This window comes from Stegodyphus dumicola, chromosome 4, assembly GCF_044657685.1.
Source record: "Stegodyphus dumicola isolate Sdum_Otavi_A_Nest chromosome 4, ASM4465768v1".
Lineage (NCBI taxonomy): Eukaryota > Metazoa > Arthropoda > Arachnida > Araneae > Eresidae > Stegodyphus > Stegodyphus dumicola.
Genome location: NC_140771.1, coordinates 211,609,283 through 211,629,235, shown reverse-complemented (window position 1 = coordinate 211,629,235; position 19,953 = coordinate 211,609,283). Strand labels below are relative to the sequence as shown.

At 33.0% G+C, this 19,953-nt stretch overlaps 1 protein-coding gene across 1 annotated transcript in view; it reads left to right on the top strand.

Moving 5' to 3' along the window:
- LOC118184138 (uncharacterized) overlaps positions 1 to 19,953 on the top strand; it is a 265,451-nt gene that overhangs the window by 86,431 nt on the left and 159,067 nt on the right. The window lies entirely within an intron of this gene.

Genomic DNA, 19,953 nt, shown 5'->3' with positions numbered 1-19,953 from the left:
TGCTGCGTGATATTTGAAATGAATCGGAGATCTACAGGGTATCCGAATCAAATGTACCTACTTGTATATATGCATGCATCTTCAGTTTTTGATGCAGCACATCATGAACAGTTGATCGTGATACAGATAATTCATAAGCTCCCTGCCTGATTGACTGACGAGGGCTCCGAACGAAAGCTTGTTGAACATCTTGCACGCGTGAATCGAGAACGCCATCACCTCCGGATCTTTTCCGTACACTTCCCGTTTCGACCAATTTTTTATGCTCTTAGCCTGAGGTGGATTTCTTTTATAAACTGTTTGAAACATTCTTTGCCACTTTTACTAGGGATTTGTGTTCTGCATACCAGAGAACAATTTGTTCCTTTCCGTTTGTCGGCTCAGCAAAAGCGCAGGTGCGTCAGACGCGAGAAAAAATATTGTCTCCAAACGAATTCAGCTCCCACATGTGGCCAATATCGCCTTCTTAGCACTATAACTTTGTTTTTAATCTGCTATTCAAAATAGGTACATTTGATTCGGACACCCTGTATTTCATACTTTGCCAGTTTCTCATTTGGCATTGTATAGAATGCATGAGGAAATGTGAGAAGTATGGATCGTTCCATACATTGCCGGCTAGTTTTATGCACATTGTATACAATGCCTAGGCATTCTATAGAATGCCAGATTTCAAGCTTTGCCGGTAACATATATATAAGATATTCTCTTTTTATCATTTTTTTAAAAATTAAATCATCATATAGAAGCTACTATATTTAGTAAGATTTTATTGGAAAAGTATCAGTAAGAAAAAAGGGCTGATTTTGCTTAGAAAATCATGATATAAAACAAAGAAGAGGGTTTACATTAATAAGTAGCGTCCTAGTACTTTCTTCCCTTTTGGCAATTTAGATCCCATGTATGCTAACACTCAGGCAGAGGGGCTTTGAAAATTTGTGTACATTTATCTATCCAACATTTTTTATATATTGCCATACGGCTTGGACAAATAGTCTCGAGCTACTGCCTGATTAAATTAATTAGTAATAACTGAAGTTAATAACTTAATTTAGTTAGAAGAAGTTAATAACTGAAGTTGGCAATTAATGCCTTAAAGCTCATTCTTCTCATAATATCACAAAATTAACATCAAAACATTTTGCAGAATTCAAATCATAAAATTAGATTATCATGATAAGACTTATAAAATCATATTGTTACGTTTTTCTCTTATGACACCAGTTGTTGCGTTATTTTCTTCCTTCACGTTCGTACGGGGTTTGTATGGATTTGGAGTGAATAACGACGACACTACTTCATGAAGTATCGAAACACACTTTATTGGCCAGTATTGTCAGGACAGCTCCAAAACACGTTTATAGTCGTCGATGAACTACTATAAACACGCTGACACGATCAGCGACACAGCCTCCAGGTTATCAGGCTATCACGGTGGAGACAGCTTCACGGCAAAGCACTAGAGTTCAGCTCCTGACTCTGCTTGGTCGTTCTCCACATACTCCACATACTCTCGAGACTCTCCACGCTACAACTCGCGATGCACTCGACGACACTCAGAGCGCACAGCTCCCGACTCTTCGGTTCAGTCGTTCCAGGAGCTCAACACGCTTTCTCGACGATGCACTGTAACCGCGATACACTAGCAGACTCCTTTGGTGAACTCGACGACCCACTCGACACTCGCTGCCCGGCTGTCAACTCGATCGACTCGGCAGGGATTGAATCTCTAGACGAGACACCAACTCGATTCTGACTATCTCGCACTCTCACTGGCCCTCTCTACGAGGCACACTCTCACTCTAGACTAGATACTCTCGGTACTAACTATCTCGCACTCTATGCAAGGCACATACTCTCGCCCTCTCGATGAGGCACACTCTCTGACTGCGAACGAGCAGGATATATATAACTTTCGGCTTGTGTTCGAGAACATTCTGGGCTAAACCGGTAAGAATTCGTTCCAAAAGGTTCTCCATCCGTCCATGGTATACCGCCAATTTTGTCGCCAAATGGGCGATCGCTCGCCAAATGTGGCAACCCTGCATTCCCTTGCCATTTTATGGCAACCTTAAAACTGCTTTGCGCGGAAGCCATCTTACCGCGCCTGTACATTTCGTAACAATATTGATTCTATTATTGAAATTTTTAAATTCAAAGTTTTAAATAGGTAAAAATAACATTTTACCTTTTCCCAAAGTAAATATCTTAAAACTTAGAATTCCATTTTAAATTACTTTGCAAATCGTTACCATCCTCAACCTCAGAACAAAGAATAATTAATTTTAAACATTTTAATATTTTCCGGTGTTTTCAAATACTGCGTTAGTATTTTTGTGTGTTAACAATTCGTATAAACTTCGTGAATAAACATGCCAGAAGTCCGAAAAAATTAACCGCAAATGTTGAACCTGTCTTACAACTCCAGGCTGTAGTAGTTTCTACAGGTGAAGATATTCAGAGCAAATCCAGGCATCTTCATCAGTTTACATCCCAAACATAAATAGTATAGCGAATGTAAAAAGTATAGCGATGTACAATGTAATAGTATGGCAACAGTTAACACCCTGTAAATGTAAACATTGATTAGCTGAGTTAAATATATCATAAAGACTTCATTTTCTTTAATGGGGGAAAAAAAATTAAATTATAAGTTATTCAAGTGACCAATAAAATATGATTTTTAATAAAGAAATAAAAAGGACAAGCATTTGATCATGTTAGTATAAATTTAGAAAAGCCAGTTTTTTTAAATGGCTAATTATATCTAACAAAATATAATCCTAATTTTCATTTTACAGACCTTTCTATTGGAACAAGAAATTAGATTTTGTTCACAAGCGATCAATCGGAAGTGATGCTCTCTCTACCTTAAGCTCTTTACTACTCCTTACTACTTACTGTACCTTACTTTTGCTGGAGGTCACCTACTGACCACATTACACTTTTTTATTGTTAATATTAAAAGTTAACTCAAGCGTTATTTTTGTACAAACGTGGTGATATAAATCAAACAAAATTGAATTAATTTTCTTCCCCCCCCATGTGCGTATTCAATGCTGAATAAGTATGAATTAAATTATTTTTATTAATATACATTGATTAAAATATGCGCATTTTTGTTTATTAAAATATTAAATAAATATTATTAAAATGTTCAGTATCAGGTATTGTTAATTAGAACACTGTTTTAAATGTTTTTATTGGTTTTTACCGGTTTCAATTGGTTTTTAACGGTTCCTGCTGCCAGCAAAAAACCAGCTTTGTTTACGAAACTAAAAATTTCAAGCATGAGTCCCAGTTTCACACTGCTCTTAACTAACCATCTTTCACAAGAGAAGGTAACAGACTCATGCCTTTAACGTATTCGTAGTCGGTGTTAACATGACGATCACAAATATTCAAACCGTTCATCACAATACTTGTACATATGACAACAGACAGACTGCGAAAGATGCCCAGAAAGTAAAAATGGGGTTTGGCGTTACTTAATGGACTAATAAACATTACGCAGTGTGCTCTAAAATATCTAATTGCAATTAATAGCTAACATCAAATTTGGATGGTGTTATTATGTTTCTATATATAGATTATTAACTGCAAAGTACACCATCAAAAGATGTTCAGCCTTGATCTATATACTAACAAGAATGTAGGGTGTTAATACCTGCCATTTTTTTCAGCATTCTTTCCTTCGGATGAGCAATATTTTGATTCGTTTCACTAAAAATGAATGCTCTTGTATGATCCCTAAAACATAAATCCGATCAGGATCGATTCGAAGCTTAGGTGACCGAAGCAGCCATCTAGTTAAATTGTTTTCGCAGCCAGTCCTACCAAAGGGTAATATGGGAGAAAGGAAGAGAAATGAGTTTGTTTCAACAATTTTTTTTAGATTGAGTGCGTATACTTATGCAGGTCATCTAAACAATATTCTAAGTTAACACTTACATCGCTGAGAAAGAAAGAAACTTTGATAGAGATATACTGATGTAATTATATAAGATCTTATGTAAAGACTAGGTTTTAACCCCCCCCCCCCCCAATGAACTTTCATTAAATTGCGCTCGAATTTATTACGTTAGTAGGAATTTTGTTTTGCTATTTCATTTCATTATAAACTGTTTCTTTTCCGAGTTTATAAAATAGAAATTTTGGATATTTTAGAGTAGAAGGAATTTGCTGGAAATGGCGATGGGTCAATAGAACTTGCTTTCAAGCAGAACATCCTTCCATATCTTTATTTATACACGAAGAATTAATGGGCCTGAAGAATTGCTGAAAAAAGGCTGTCAAGCAAATATTTCTCTTCTGCACAATTCTGAAAAGGACTTGACTAAAACACAAATAGTAAAATCAGTTGGATAGTGAGTCTGATATATGTGTACATGTTTTAAACAGTGAATCTGCTTTTGCGTATGAAGTGCAACATCCTTCCAAGCAGGCAGTGCACATGCGTTGCATATTATTTCAAATTTATCTTCGTTAAAAAATATTCTCTCTTTCCTCACGTTACTATAGACTACAGTTACAATAAACTACAGTTTATTGTGGATTAATGAATGACTTTTTTCACGTCTATTAAAATGATTTCTTGAATTTGAGACGTACATGACTATTGTTATGTGTGTACGGTTTTGTAATGGATTGAATGCACAGGGAACAGATGATAACTTGGTGAAATGTATGTTTCGAAAAATATTTTACAATTCTGGGACTTTTCATACAAAAGTACTCGTACAGCTCTTATCAGAATGAGAGAACACCATCAGTAGTGTCCTCAAACTACTAAGAAAGTTGAACACAGGGCAATACAAAAAAGCCTCAACTACATAAGTTCACACATGGACTCTCCATACTCTGAGCTAAACTAAACTGAAAACTGATGTTCTCTTCGGTCTTATGTAGTTTCTTTCCGTCCACCGAGAGATTCCATTACTTTCGATTTCTTGAAATTGCTGGAAGTCATATACAATTATGTAGGGCCAGATACAGTTACATAATGATCGGACCAGTTACAGTTACACAGGTTTCGAACCAAAATGTCGGCAAAGTGGTTACCAAGTTTGGCAACTTTAGATTTCTCACTAAATGTGATGAAATTTGACGAAAAATTTAGTTGCCAAAGCTTTTGCCAGCTTGGCTGTATCTTGCCAAATTGGCGAGCCAGTTATCTCAATGTTAAATAGCCTAACCCCTGTAACCTTGTTTTCCCGGCGATGATTCGCATTCTGAGGCCTTTCAATTAGATTATACAGGAGATACTTCGATTTACATATAAACAAAATTCGTAACCATGGGAAAAGAATTGGTGGTTAGTTTTCCTTATCTCTGAATTCATTTTATTTATCAGCTTGCGTTTGTTCTCTTGTAGGGATTCTGAAGAATAGGGCTTTGGAAAAATCTAAGATTATGGTACTTGGGAGTATATGGACAGAGCATTTTCCTAGAATTAAAGTACATTCTAAGGTTAAATTTCTTGTTTCTGAGTAAATTTCTTTCTGCTGATGTTTCGCAGAAGTGATCGAACTGTATGAAATTATGATGCTAACCTCTAAATATAATATTTTTGAGTGACGGTCGGAAAGTTTATACATGAAATCTTATGCAACATAATATTAACATGTAACTGAAAGCTGCTTAAAAACGTGTATTATTACCGAATTTATGTAGTATAGAACTTATATGCGTGTATTTACAAATATTTGTATAATTAGCGCTATTTTATGCAGATATAGAATTTCGCTTGTGCATATCTAAGAAAAAGTTTTTTTTTTTTTTTTAGTTTTTTTTTATTTCGGAAGTCTAGCTTGTTTTCTTAAGAGTTAAAAAAGTCAAATTTATTCCGTTTATATATAAACCCCCAAAATATTTTAAAAGTTAATCCGAAAACTTTTATATCCAAAAATGTTATTTGAGCTACTCAGAAATATTCTTGAATGTATCGGAGCATTGGGGAAGTGGGAAACAAGACTTTATACTCGTACAGGTGAATTAAAATAAAATAAAATAAAAGCTTGAGAGACGAAACATCATTCCTTGCTTAGTAAGTATCTAGTACTAAAAAATACAAAAATACTGAATACATAAACTAGACTTCACAGTATAAATAATTCATAAAGTAACTCCCATTTTTTCAACTAAAATAAATCTATGCTACGTATTTTTTCTTCCCCTTTATCTACAAATTGAACTTTTCTATATTTCGACGGCTTTCGCATTTTTTCAATTCTTCTTCCTTCGTATTACTGAAAGGAAATAACCGAAGGCATTCCGTTTTTATTTTTTATGCATATATATTTTTTATTTTATTTTTAAACTTATGATTCTGAAGGTTAGGTTTTTACTCCTCTTCTTAGTTCTTCTTCAAATGACATTCCTTAACATGTGAATTTGTCCAAAAAGGTGTAAATTTCTGTTCCTGATCTAAAATACGCAGTCGGAATATTTCTGTCATGCAAGGATTTTTTTTAATGACATAGTATTCTATTAAAACTACATGAATATACATAAATTTGTATCGAGACCGGAAAGCATCTAAAAGAGCTGTTCCCTTTGAATAGCACAGAATCACAACAGTTGCTCAGCACTGCATTATGGGAGATTTCGTGTTAAATTTTATTTTGCTGTATAAAACAGATGGATTAAATCAAGAGACATTCTATTTCTAGGGCTTCGTGATATGACTATCATAATCTCTTGGCATCAATTTTTTTTTTAATCTTATTTATTTTAGAAAGGTTTTTTCTTTTTTCTTTTCTTTCTTTTTTTTTTTTTTTAAAGAACAAAACATGACTATTTCGAAATAGAAAAAATGGTTTTAAATATTAGCTAAAATCCGTTTCATAAAAATTCACTTTGTATAAATCTCTGTATCCGTGTCGGGGAGTGTTATTGGATTTGGATTATAGCAAAGCACACTGAGGCTATCTAGAAAATGTCACGTGAGTGCACATGAGGAAAACCATGAAAACTTCCATGCAGTTTCGTTTGCGAGGATATGAACTGGTTCGGATTGCCAATTTTCAGTGGTCTTACCCCTCGCCCATTGGTGAACCATGTCGCGAGAGAAGGGGAAGTTAAGATGCAATTTTGTAAACACATTTTTTTTAATGCTGTATTTCTTCAATTAAATGTTACAATTTTGAGATGCATCGCATAATTACGATTGCACCATCAGTAGGGAAATGTTTTTAGGGGGGATTGATTTAAAAAAAATTTGAAAGTGCATTCAGCATATATTTTTTAATAATCAACTTTGATTTAATAACAGTAATTGTATTCCTGTTTAAATTAGTGATATGGAAATAGTATTACTTCACAATTCAGGAAAATCTTCAGTTCTAAGTTGCCATCGGTTTTAAGGCTTAGCGCACCTCGTTTTTAGTAAAACTTTTATGAGATGAAATAAAAGATGTCTTGGAATCGTGGAATATTTTTGAAAAAATAAATACAGTTATATTTTGATGGTCTTATATGCTGGCCATGAATTTAATTTTTCATATTTGACTACTTTTTTTAGTAATCTTTGAGACCCGTACAATAAATTTATTGTAAAATACAAAACTTCATTTTCACATTTGTGATTTTTTTCTGTTCCCCATTTTAGCGGCATGCCTTGATATTAGTGTCTATGTGACCTTTAAATTTCAAATGTTAAATCTAGTTTCCCTACCTCTTTTAATAACTAATTACTTTTTCAGGTTATACAGACTTCTTATCATTTTTAAAAACTTTAGTAACTTGCTTTTTCTTAATAGCTGCAATTTTGGAACATCTAATGAAATAAGTAAAGTCACGGTTATGAGTGATGCTGTGTTGATGCAGACTATAATTATGAAATCGCTCATGTGTACAGAAGCCGAATCTTCTTTGCTTTGTCTTTATTGTCCTAACTGTCAGCAAAAATTGCAGGATAAAATAAAAGTATGATCATGATGTTTATCATTAGGATTTTTTTGTTCAGGAAATGTGTCAATGTTTTTATTATTATTATTTTTCATGCTTCTGTGTGCTGTCTGTCATTTTATTTCATAAATAATATTAATTGTCATTTTCAGAACTTAATCTGAAAATTTTAATTGAATGTTCTAAATAAATTAATTGTATTTTTTACGCATTTAGCAATGCTCAGTTTACATTGATACTTTATTGATATATAATATATCCTATAAATATGTGCGTAAGTGTTGTATGTAGCTCTGTACATCAATTAATATGTTTGTAAAATTATTTTTAAATTATAAATATTTTACAATTTTTTTTACGTAGCAGACAACATGAAGGAATTTACTTGTATTTTTTAATAATATGAAAACATTTTCGTAGGACACTCAAAATTCACAGTTTTCGGTGTAGAAAAATTCCCCTGGTACTATTATTAAACTTAATAAAACGACTTCAGACAACTCGCATTTTAAAGGTCTCGTTAAAAACCGAGAAGCTACATTCTAGGCCTTTTCCAACATCTAATTGAAAGCAATTCTTTCTAAAAGGCATTTTCATAAAATATAAGTACCCGAAGCAGTGTTAGCTCTTCAAATAAAGAAAAGCTGCGTTAAAGTACTTTTTAATAAAATTCCTTCCTTTTTATCTTCGAACATGAAGTATCCGTCACTCAGAATCATTTTCAGTATATCAACGGCTTATTCTGTGAGATGATACTAAATATGAAAATTATTACTTTACTAAATATGAAATCTCTACATATAATAATTTTATTTATTTTCCCTGCCTAAAGCGTGATGTCAAGTATTATATTATCCGTCTCCCTCTTTTTTTTTTTTTTTTTTTTAACCCAAGCTCTATAAATTTCGTTTTGGTACTTTGCTTTGATTCGCTATAAATGGCGAATTTTTTTTTTTTAATTTGTTACCACCAAATTTTTTTAGCATTTTGCGGCGATTCACTTTCTGCGTTGTTTCACTTTTCAAATTGTTGCCACCGAATATTATCACCTTGTATTATATTTAAAGAAATTAAATAATGAAAAATCTGCATAAATGTATGTATGTTTCTCGCGTTGTGATAAAACATCGGTACCTAGAGCCAACAGATTTTAAATAACGTACGTCTCCACTCGACTATGGGCATCTGAAAGCCCAAATTTGAAATTTGTTTTATTATCTACTAGCTGCTACGCGGCCAGCCTTCGTCTAGATTCTAAATGTACCAGAAAAATGCCTAAAGGGAACATCAAACATTAAATTTAAAAACTGCATAGAATTTTATTCTTTAGAACAACTTTATCAAAAAAAATATATTGCATATAAAAAAAAATTAGAATGAAATAAGCAATGTCCCTTAATACAAATATTAATTATCCTAATAAACCAACTTCTGGTTGCCTTCTGTCGACAAACATCCAGTGTCCAAGAGAAACTTTAAATTTAAAACTGTTCAGAATTATCGCCCTCAATCTTCCGAGTGGCAACAGTGCTGATATCAGCAGCAATGGCAACAGTGATATATCAGCAAAAATGGCTGCCTGCCACTGTGATAATGAGAGAGAATAATGGATTTGATGCGATTTAATAAATAAATAAATAAATCTCATTTGAATTTTGAAAAAAATCGCTTCGAGGTGCACTGGCTCTTGTCTAGATGCACCCTATATACAAAATTTCGTAGCCGTGGGTCTATTAGCTTAGTCGCAGCACGAACGAAAGATACTGTAACAGCTTTAATATCGTTATTAATCTCTCGTGCATTTGAAATAGATGAATAATAAATAATGTACAGATTACTGGCAATATTGAAATGCAGGCTCGAGAGCTGCATGCATTTTCTCGCACGAAGCATGTAATTATTTTTTTTTAAATAAGTTTATAAAGTATTCTTTTTTCTTTTTGTTTTGTACGTCGCCATTTGAGTGCTAAATAAAGTTTTTTCTGTGTTTTATCATTGAAGTTGCTTCATATTGCCAAAGAAGTATCACAGTCTTAATTATTTTTGAGGCACCGACCGAGATCGAATAATCGTGCGTATTTTTATTTTATAAGTTCATCACTGAACATAGTATTAGTGATACCAGATTATTACTTCCTGTTCATATAGAATTGCTTTATTTTATTAGTTCATCACTGAACGCAATATTAGTGATACCAGATTATTACTTCCTGTTAATAATAAATTGTCTTATTTTATTACTGTATTTGATATTATATTTAATATTCATTTTAGTTGTCCATACGGTAGGTATAGATATTGCTCTATGTTATTATTCTTATTTTAATCACAATTAATGTGGTAGAGAGAATGAACTTCATATAATTTAAATATTTCATTTTTGAGCTATTTTGAGGAAATATAAGGAACACAGTGTTCGTTAATTTTAAACATAGAAACAATGTCTTACTTAGGAAGAGCTCGTAAGGAAGATTTGCAAAATCTCGCGGCTGAACTGGGAGTTCATGTGACTGCAGATTTGAAAATAGTTGATTTAAAACTGAAAATTGTTGAAAGTAGAGATTATGATTAAGTCTTCGTCAAAGGAGTCTTAGACACAATAATAGAAGAACGGAAAGAGAGGGAGGAAAGGGAAAGAGAAGAAAGGAAAGAGAGGGAGGAAAGAGAAGAACGGAAAGCGAGAGAGGAAAGAGAAGAACGTAGGAGACAAGAAGAAGCAGAAGAGCGGAGAAGGAACGAACAGTATGAATTAGAGAGATTAAGACTTGAAGCAGAGACAAAGTCTCAAAATACCGGACAGATCCGGCCGAAAACGGAGCTGCGTCACCTTATGCAGAAATTCGATGACAAGAAAGGAGATATCAGTCTATATTTGCTATTGTTTGAAAGGCAAGCAGAATGGGCTAAAATTGATAAAGAAGAATTTGTATCTCATTTACTAGGACTACTTCCTTACGAAGTAACCCAGTTAATAGCTAGAGAACCCTCCTATAAAGCTAAAGACTATGAACACGTGAAAAATTTATTGTTAAGACGGTTTAAACTAAGACCGGAAAAGTTTAGGCAGAAATTATGAAACATCAAAAGAGTACCGAATCCACATGGGTGGATTTCAATTATGAAATAGAAAATTATTGCAAAGAATGGGTGACTGGTCTAGGAGTTAAGACTTTTGATCAGTTGCTAGATTTGATGGTGCTTGACCAACTTAAATGTCGAGTTCCTCCTGAAATTCGAGATCATTTTCTTGATGAATGGGTAGAGATGATTTCATCTAAAAAATTAGCTGAAAAACTTGATGCCTATGAAAACGTTTGCAGAAACTTTCAAAAAAGGCCTGTAGTGGATCGGCAGAAAGAAAGATACAATGCACTAACTCAAGGTAAATTGAGTTCAGATAATAAAAATAAAACTGAAAAAAATTGTCATTAGGATTTAATTCGCAAAGCTGGTTTCATAGACCTAGAAGTCCACGTCCAGATGATAAATATGAAAAACGAAAAACGCCACAATGCTATCAGTGTGTGTCCTATCAACATTTAAGACCCCAATGTCCAAAACTTAAGAATAGTACTGAATCTCCTGCTAATCTTAACAGAATTAGTGCAAAACCAGAGGATAAATTTCTATTACGTTATACTAGTATGGGTTACGTAAATGGTCATAAAATTCCTATATTAAGGGATTCAGGTGCTAGTATTGATATAGTTTGTCGCAAATACATCACGCCAGAAATGCTGACAGGTGAAAATGTGTGGGTGCAACAGCCATTAGATTTGAATCCAACCTGTTTACCATTGGCTGAGATCGAACTAAATTGCGATCTTGGGCAAGTAATAACTAAGGCTGCCATTATTAGAAATGAACTCGACAAAGGAAGGTATTTATTAGGCAATCGAACTTTTGCACTGTTGAATAAACAAGGAAAGGAACCTGATAGTTGTCCTCACCAGGTTAATGCTGTCTCTACTAGAACTCAAAAGAAAAGAGAAATAGCCGAAGAGAAGATCTTGGAACCGATGAAGGAAGAAAATAAGCATCCAGAGATGTTTTTGAAGAAGAAGAAAATTTACCGGAGCTAAATTCGGAAGATGAAACTCTCATGAAACTGGTAAACATTGACTCAGAAGAAATTGCACAACTTCAGCTTGCTGATAAGGAACTGTCTAAAATCATCCAAGAAGTTAAAGAAGGTACATGCAAAAATGAGAACTATGGTCTGACAGGAAAAGAACTTTTAGTTAAAAAAAACGACGTATAAAATTGGCTTTGAAAGACAGCTTGTCGTTATACCTGAAAAACTCAAGCTGTCAATTATAAAGATGTGCCACGAAGGAACTTCTGGTCATTTGGGTGTCAAAAAGACCAAAGACAGACTTGTTAGATATTTTTACTGGACGAGGTGTTGCAAAGAAACTGAAGATTTTGTAAGAACCTGTGATGCTTGTCAGCGCGCTGGAAAAGGAAATGACAAAAAGAAGGCTCCAATGACATTAGTACCAGTAATTTCCGAAATATTCACTAAAATAAATGTCGATGCCGTTGGTCCGCTACCTATTTCAAAGACTGGAAAAAAATATATTATTACAGCTCTGTGTATGTCGTTCAAATATCCAGATGCTGTTGCGGTGACAGACATTTCTTCGCCATCTGTGATTGATGGTTTCTTACAGAGGAATTTTTGGAGCGTTTCGGCATTAAACATGTAAGAAGCTCTGTGTATCATCCGCAGAGTAATCCCGTTGAGCGATTCCATAGAACGCTAAAAAGGGTGTTAAGAGTCGTATGTATAGGAGCGACTTCGGATTGGGAGAATTATCTACCATCAGTTCTTTTTGCTCTCAGAACAGTCACACACGAAAGCACTGGTTTTACACCAGCAGAATTAGTTCATGGCAAAAACCTACGAACGCCAGTCACTTTACTTTATGAGCAGTGGCTAGAACAGATTGAAGAAAGTAATAATGTTGTCAGTTACGTTTTCGAACTTATTAATCGAATGAAGAAATGCCAAGAACTTGCCGTGGAAAACATGAAAGAAGCTCAACAACGGAGGAAAACATGATACGATCGAAACGCAGTGAAAAGAGAATTTGCTAGAGGAGATTTAGTTCTTGTTTTATCAACGAATCGTCAAAATAAACTAGAAGTACAGTGGAAAGGACCTGGAAAAATAGAGCAGAAAATTTCAGAAACCAATTATATTGTAAGTTTCGAGGAACAAAATGAGCCAAATCAAGTATATCACATTAACATGCTTAAACCATATTACAAAAGACCAGAAATGATTAATATGATAACTGAAGTGGAAGGAGACTTAGAAATGGACATTCCTCGTTTACCTTCCAATCCAAGTATATTAAATTTCTCGGACATCATAGAGGAGAATGAACTCGAGAAAAGGTTGAAATCCGAGCAAATAGAAGATTTACGAAAGATTTTATGGAAATATTCTGGTTGTTTTTCAAATAATCCTGGACTAACAAACTTAGTTTATTCAGAAGTCAAACAACAAAAATCAGCGTTATATTTACAAAATTTTCACAGGACTAGTTTCGATGGTTTTACCGAACCACCATCTTCAGCTGCAAAACCGCAAACTTAGTTTGTCACGATATTGAGCTATTAAATAACGAACCAACACAAATAAAGCCATACAGACTTTCACCCCGACAGACTGAAATTCTCAAAAGGGAAATACAGAAAATGCTCGATCTTAAAATTATAGAGCCGGGAGAATCGGACTACACATCTCCCATGATTTTGATAGAATCTTCATCAAAGGATCCTCGGCCTTGTATTGATTATCGTAAACTCAATGCTGTTACTAAAACTGAATACTATCCTTTGCCTAATATTAAAGAACGTATCGAAACTGTAGCAAAAGCAAAATATATTACCCTATTAGATTTATCTAGAGGCTACTGGCAAATTCCGTTAACAGAAAGAGCCCAAAGATATGCAACATTTGTAACTAGTTTTGGAAGTTTCAGGCCTCTACGTTTACCCTTTGGATTAAAAAATGCCCCATATTTTTTTAGCAAAGTTATGACTAAAGTCCTGGCTGGATGCGAAGGATTCGCTGTACCATACCTGGATGACATTGCCATTTACTCAGAAAACTGGGAAGAGCACCTTAAAAACCTAACTTCTGTTCTAGAGAGAATACAGAAAGCAAACTTACGACTAAAACCATCAAAATGTAAATTTGCACAAGATCAAGTGAGATACCTAGGCCATGTCGTGGGACAAGGACAACGAACCCCGGATGAAGTAAAGATCCTGGCTGTGAAGGAGTATCCTACACCTAAAACCAAAACAGAAGTACGTGCTTTCTTAGGACTGGTAGGGTATTATCGCCAGTACATACCGAGATTTTCAGAAATTGCTTCACCCCTCACGGACGCTTTGAAGGGGGTAACAAAAAAAAGGAAATATACAATGGTCTGAAGTATGTGACAAAGCTTTTAAAAATTTAAAAGAGTTGCTATGCAGGAAACCAATTCTGTATGCTCCCGACTTTGATAAAAGGTTTATTATACAAACCGATGCCTCAGACAATGGCATGGGTATAGTACTATGCCAATTAGATGATGAACAACATGGACATCCTATCTTGTATATAAGCAAAAAATTTACTAAATTTGAAAAGAATTATTGTACTACTGAAAAGGAGTGCGCTGATATCATCTACGCTATGAAGAAATTACATTTTTATCTGGATGGTCAGCAAGAATTCTTGATTCAAACTGATCATAACCCTTTGGTCTGGCTACAATCCAACGCCAAATGTAACTCTAGATTGATGCGCTGGGCACTCTTATTACAACCTTATAATTTTAAGGTCATTCATCGCAAAGGAACTTTGCACAAGAGCGTAGATGTTCTGAGTAGAATTAAGTAATATAAATATATAATAAGAGTATATACTAATATAATAAGAGTATGTAACCACGTCTAGAATTTATTTTATTATTTAATGTATGCTCAACTGATGTATTTGAACGATCTCCATTTCTTTTTTTTTTTTTTTTAAATGTGGTGTAAAAGTATTTGTTTAAAACTTTAAATTTTTGACCTGAAATTTGGAAACTTATGAGAGAAGTTACCTTTTTTTTTCTCTTTAAGCAAATGAGCAAGCCGAGCTTATTAAACTGTCAAATTTTACAGAACTTTTCCCTTCGGAAAAAGTCTCTCCGTTGGGGGAGAGGTTGTAACAGCTTTAATATCGTTATTAATCCCTCGTGCATTTGAAATAGATGAATAATAAATAATGTACAGATTACTGGCAATATTGAAATGCAGGCTCGAGAGCTGCATGCATTTTCTCGCACGAAGCATGTAATTATTTTTTTTTTAAATAAGTTTATAGAGTATTCTTTTTTCTTTTTGTTTTGTATGTCGCCATTTGAGTGCTAAATAAAGTTTTTTCTGTGTTCCATCATTGGAGTTGCTTCATATTGCCAAAGAAGTATCACAATACACACACACAGAGACATACTCTTCCTTTTATTATATGTAGAGATTTCATATTTAGTAAAGCATTTCACAGAATGTTTAATTATGGGAAAGCATAAGACGTCTGTCTCTCTTGTGTAAAATAATATCTTCTTAGAGAACTACCTAACAGAAATCAAGGAAACTTAATTCATTAAAAAATGTCTTTTGGACAATTTTAGCCGATGAGTTTTTGATTAGGAAACTCAAAGATTTCAAAGCGAGCAATGGCAACACTGTACGGGAGAGGAAGGGGCTTTTTTATCTCCAGCGCAAGAGACTGTGTAGCGGAAATTTTAAAGATACGCTGTTTTAAATATTTTGTGACATTGCTGTTGAATTGAATTTTATGGTTTAAATGCGATGAACATGATATTTAATAAATAAAGGTGACACACATAATGTTAAAAAAAAAGCCCCTTTGGAAGTAATATATAATCTAAAAGCTTTCAGATTTTTTTATAGTTTTTTTTTGGGGGGGGGCAATGACATCGAGATCCCAATTATGCTTTAATAGAGATACCCGAGAAACAAACTATTCTTGAGTTACTCAGCTTAATAGAGTAACTCAAGAATTATGCTTTAATAGAGTAACTCAAAAACACAAATGATATCACAGTTTAAAAATTAAAGGAAGCGAAACTGATTGATGTGTATTAAACGGTATTGTTTCATAAAACATTTAATGAAAGTCGAACTTTTCCTGAAGAATTCCGGAAGCTTGCGGCTAGAAATATTAAGATAGAACAAAATTATACTTAAGTATTTAGGGATAACTTAAAAATATATTTCATATAATCGCTGTCTTATATATTCTTTTTCTTTCCCTTTTTATTTATTTTATATTTTATTTTTATGGTCTGAGAAAACGAAATAACGATACGATAATTATAATATATACTATTTAGTATGCATTTAGGTATGTGAAAGCAACGCATGAGGTAACGAAAAAGGCTTCAGTTATTGAAATTGATTCTTTCAAACTGATAAAATGAAATTCTACAATTTTTATATTATTATTATTATTATTTTAATACTGTTACAAGGATTAAAAAACATTTAAAATACCGCGTAATAATTCTAAACATTCATTTCGAATAATATTGTATCAAAACGCATTTTCTATTTCTCTTCATGAATCAAACTTTTATTACTTCGAATATTTTTTCCAACTTTGAATTTTGAAAATCCACAGTTTGTTTATTAATGCTTAATTTTACTTTATAAATACTTAACACATTTTAATGCATCATGAAACATTTAGAAAATAATTTTCAGATTGTTAGTTAAATTTTGTAAACAGTTTATTTGAAAGGAATCGAAAATCATGGATGCAAAAATCCCTCGTTTCTTTGCGGATAAGATTTTTAGTCCAAAGGAGCGTTAGCTCAGAAGGGCTATTAATTTCGTTTTCGCATTTTGCGTTGATTCACTTTCTGCGTCGATTTACTTTTCAAACTGATGCCACCAAATATTATAGCCCTGTATTATATTTAAAGAAATTAAATAATGAAGAATCTGCATAAATGCATGTATGTTTCTCGCTTGTGATAAAACAACGGTACCTAGCAGGGGCGTAGCTAGAGTTTCCAGCGTCCGGGGACAACTGAAGAATTTGCGCCCCTTTCTGTGTGCCAAGAATGAAAAAAACCTTTGATTAAAAAATTTCGTAGCATCAATTTAGCGCCCCTTGGATACTGCGCCCGGTAACAGATGTCCCCCTTGCACCACCCTATTTACGCCACTGGTAGCTAGAGACATCAAATTTTGAATAATGTATTTTTCACCGAATATGGGCGTCTAGAAATCCTAATTTGGAATTTAGAATTTGTTTTATTATCAATTTCATATTTTGTCAGACATCAAAGAATTTTTCATTAACAAACTCAACGATTTCAAGGTGAGGAAGGCCAACACTCTACGGGGGGGGGATTTCCTCCAGAGCGCGAGACTGTGTATGGGAAATTCTAAAGATATGCTAATTTTAAAATTATTTTGGGATTTTGCTGTTGAATTGAATTTTATGGTTCAAGTGCGAAGAACACGATAAAAGGTAACACACACAATGTTAAAAAAAAAAAAAAAAAAAAAAAAAAAAAAAAAAAAAAAAAAACCGCTCCTTTGGGCGTAATGTAAAATCTGAAAAGCTTTCATATTTTTTTTTTATTAGCCCAGAAGGGCTATTAATTTCGTTTTGGCATTTTGCGTTGTTTCACTATAAGTGTCGGTTCACTTTTCAAATTGTTGCCATCAAGTATTAGAGCCCTGTGCTATATTGAAAGAAATTAAATAATGAAGAATCTGCATAAATGTATGTATGTTTCGCGCCTTGTGATAAAAACAACGGTACCTGGAGCCATCTAATTTTGAATAACGTAATCTTCCACTGAAGATGGGCATCTGGAAGCCCGAATTTGGAATTTGTTTTATTATCGATTTTATATTGTGTAACACGTTAACGAATTTTTTGATTAACAAAGTCAACGATTTCAAAACGAGCAACAGCAACACTGTACAGGGGGGGGGGTGGACTTATCTCCAGCTTGCAAGACTGTGTATCAGAAATTCTAAAGTTATGGTCATTTTAAAATTATATTGCGATATTGCGGTTGAACTGAATTTTATGGTTTAAGTGCGAAAAACAAGATATTTAATAAATAAAGGTAACACACAAAACGTTAAAAAAAGCCTCTTCAGGCGTAACATAAAATTTGAAAGCTTTCAGATTTTAATTTTGGTCAATTTTAAAATTGTAAAAAATGTAAATATAGCTTTTTAAAAATTTTTTTTAATTATTATTTTAAAAATTTTATTAGAAATAAATTATCGATCTTAAAAAGATTCCTTAAGATCCTGCATTACGATTCCCACACTTTCTACGCTGAGATATTCCTTTACAACCGTCACATGCTTTGCCTGTTGCCTGAAAAATAAAAATGTAGTTTAAACAGTCTTTTTTCAGAATGTCATCTCTTCACTTCTAATTCTTTTAACAAATATTTTGTTTTATAACTTTTAATGTTTTTAATCCCCCATTTATTCCTAAAGTTATTATTATTATTTGATAGATAACTTCTATTGTCATTAAAAGTTGCATGATCATTAGTGACAAAATAATTAGTTTTTTAATATATTAAATTTTAGTTTTTTAATTAGCAGAATAATTTTAAATTAATGATTAAGTACTTATTTTAGGTCAGAAATAATCAGATCAGATATTAGAGAAATAAGAGATCCGAACTAAGAGAACGAGAATTCGTATTTATTATAATTCCAAAATTTGAAAGAGTTGTATGTAGTAGTTCAAAAAGCCATTTTAAAATCGGAAAACCATTATAATTAGTAGCTAATAAATTAAATAAGAATAAAAAGTACATTAAGTGTATTTTTCAGATGTATTTTCGAAGCATTTTATTAACTTGTACAATTATTGTGGATAATTATTAACGTATGTATTAAACTGTTGTTCAAATTGTTACCACCAAATGTTAGAGCTCTGTGATAATCAACTGTCCAAGTTTCTATTCTGTTTAAATTTATTCGAAATGTTCTTTTATGAAATCATTTTACAGGCTAAAAATCCATTTTTTATGTGTAATATGTATTTGCTTGAAATATTAATAATTTTGTTTCATTGTTTTCTGTTTGGAAAAAGTAGGTGAGTTTAATAACATTTAAGCATTAAGATTTTTAATCATCATTGTTATTAATATCTGGAGGAAGATATTATCTTCCCTACATGAATTTCATGACTTAACAAAACAGAAATTGCTGTCGTTTGGCTTTGTTAATAAATATTTGTTAGGAGCTTTGTGCGCAAGCAGTCCAGTGAAAGAAAGGCACGATCACGTTTTGAATAGTTAAAGTCAGAGCAAAATTTTCCACGTGGCATTAATTCATAAATATCTCTGAAATATTTTTCCCTCTTCTATCTGGCATTGCTATCATAAACAGCTGACTTTAAATGTATGATTTTACGTTTTGTATTTTGACTTTCTGAGAATTTATTCTGAAATTTATCAGTGCACTATAGTAGTTTAACATCAGATTGCTTTAAGTTATATACTATAGTAGTTTAACATCAGATTGCTTTAAGTTATATACTGTAGTAGTTTAATATCAGATTGCTTTAAGTTATATACTATAGTAGTTTAACATCAGATTGCTTTAAGTTATATACTATAGTAGTTTAACATCAGATTGCTTTAAGTTATATACTATAGTAGTTTAACATCAGATTGCTTTAAGTTATATACTAGATTTAAATACGAAGATCCGATTACAATTTATTTATTTATTTGTAAATGATAAACTCTTCTTGTAGTTGTTGGATTGAATCTGAAGTTTTTAGATTGCGAATTTTTATTTATTATTTACTTCTCAACTCCTTTAGTCGAAAAATATACAAAAGGCGGACCTTTTAATTGAATAAAAATTCGAAACATTTCTTGAAATTCAGACATACGGGTGGCAACAGTAGCATCTATCAGAGCGGAGACGTCGTGAGTGTGTTATAACAACCAATAGCATGAAAGAATTATTTTCTGA